The sequence below is a fragment of the Aptenodytes patagonicus genome, chromosome W, assembly GCF_965638725.1.
Source record: "Aptenodytes patagonicus chromosome W, bAptPat1.pri.cur, whole genome shotgun sequence".
In the NCBI taxonomy this organism is placed as follows: domain Eukaryota; kingdom Metazoa; phylum Chordata; class Aves; order Sphenisciformes; family Spheniscidae; genus Aptenodytes; species Aptenodytes patagonicus.
The window spans coordinates 32361810-32363706 of NC_134981.1; the positions used below are offsets into that span (position 1 = coordinate 32361810).

Below are 1897 nucleotides of genomic sequence, written 5' to 3' on the forward strand. Positions count from 1 at the left end.
GCTATTAAGGTGCGAGAAAAGAACTCTTGGATACACTACTCTCAAGTAAAGAAGGCCCCTTCTCACTCCCTATGGAAAGCCGAATCAACTGGACCAACTTCATTGCGGTTATTTCGGTAATTGTACAAATTGATCAAATACAGAGCGGTTGGAAAGAAAATACTCACCTATCTTTGGTACAACAAGTGACTGAATTAGTTAATCGAAGCGATTGTTGGGTATGTACTCATATCCCCGAACATGGGAAAAAAGGAATATCATTAATCGGAATTCCAATTCCTTCTAACGTGTCTTGGACAAAATTATGGATAAATACCTCTTGGGATTCGGGGATAGATGCGAAACAAGTAAGTATAACAACGCCGGCCCCTCAGGATTCTTACTACACTTGTGTTCAACGATGTAATCCACCTACTGGTATGGGAAAATTATATTGTAGTGATACGGTATATGTAGGAAATCAGACAGCATGTAATAAGACAATAAATGTAGGTGTCAATAGTGAGGTGAACAATTCTACCAAATGGCCTGTCCCTGAAGGAAAAGGATGGTATTGGATATGTAATGATACTGCTAGAAAAACGTTACCTGAAAATTGGAAAGGAACTTGCACCTTAGGAGTAGTTATTCCCAATATGACAATACATACTCGATTAGATAAGGGATTTTTGAGAAGCCCATTAAGATGACTTAAACGAAACAATCCTTTAATTGAGAAACCTACCGCTTTTCATGGTTTTGTAAGATGGTTTTTGCCATGGTTAGGAGTGAGTGAAATTGAGAAAGCACTAGTAAATATTTCGGCTGTTGTAGAAAAATTGGAAAATGCCACTATGGACGCAATCCAAGCGCAACAAGAAGAGCTTAAGAGTCTGTCCAAAGTAGCATTGCAAAACAGAATGGCTTTAGATATCCTCCTAGCTGCTCAAGGAGGAGTTTGTATAATGATCAACACTAGTTGTTGTACATATGTTGACCAGAGTGGTCGGGTTTCCACAGACTTGCAAGTAATTTGGGATCAGACTAAAATACTGCATCAGGTTACACAGGATGACACCTCCTGGAGTTTTGAAGAACTCTGGAATAAATTAACATCGTGGTTACCAAATCTTGCTTGGTTGAAGAACCTTTTTATAACCATAACTTTAATAATCATTCTAGGAATAATCATTAGTTGTATGCTTCAATGTTCTCTCATGGTTTATAAGAAAGCAATTAATGAAATCATATAAGATGTAGTAAAAGAATTTACTCATGATACAGAAAAAGGGGGGACTGATGGAGGACAAGAGAAATATTTAGACAAATAATTAGACAATTATTGTGAACCAGGTGTTTACGTAAATCATTACTCTGTCATGTATATGTAGATAATTTGTGTTACATTTATATTCTGTCATGTGTTTGATAAAGAGCAGATGTTTGTGCATACCAATTAATCCTGACCCTCTAAAGATAAAGAACCCTGACCTTCTGAAGATAGAAGACACAGGAACTATAAAAACAGTTTGTTGTAAGGTGGATAATGAGACGGTCTGATAAGCGTAAAGGACCTTCAAGCTGTCAGCAATATATTCAAAAATCAGCGAAACCTGGCGCCAACTAGGTGAAAGGGGACGAGGAAGACTATCAGCCTTCACCGGAACGACCCCGGCCCAGAATTATTTGGAAGATCTGCGCAGACGCAACTAATTAGCAACTAATTAGCATGAGGAGCGAGGATAGGCGTGGTTAGATAATGAATATGTATAGGCGTTATTAGAATATTCATTACTCAATTGTATAAATGAGATGTAACTTTTGTTGTGGGCATGCACGATAGGTGGAGAGATCCCCCGTGCATCCAGCGCGCTGCAAATAAAGAATATACTACTTGGACAAATTCGTGAATCAATAT

The 1897-nt window shown here is 38.1% G+C and overlaps 1 pseudogene; it reads left to right on the forward strand.

Annotated features, from left to right (window-relative positions):
• Nucleotides 1–382: 382 nt before the first annotated feature.
• LOC143172232 (syncytin-2-like) lies at nucleotides 383–1232 on the forward strand (annotated as a pseudogene).
• The last annotated feature ends 665 nt before the right edge of the window (nucleotides 1233–1897 follow it).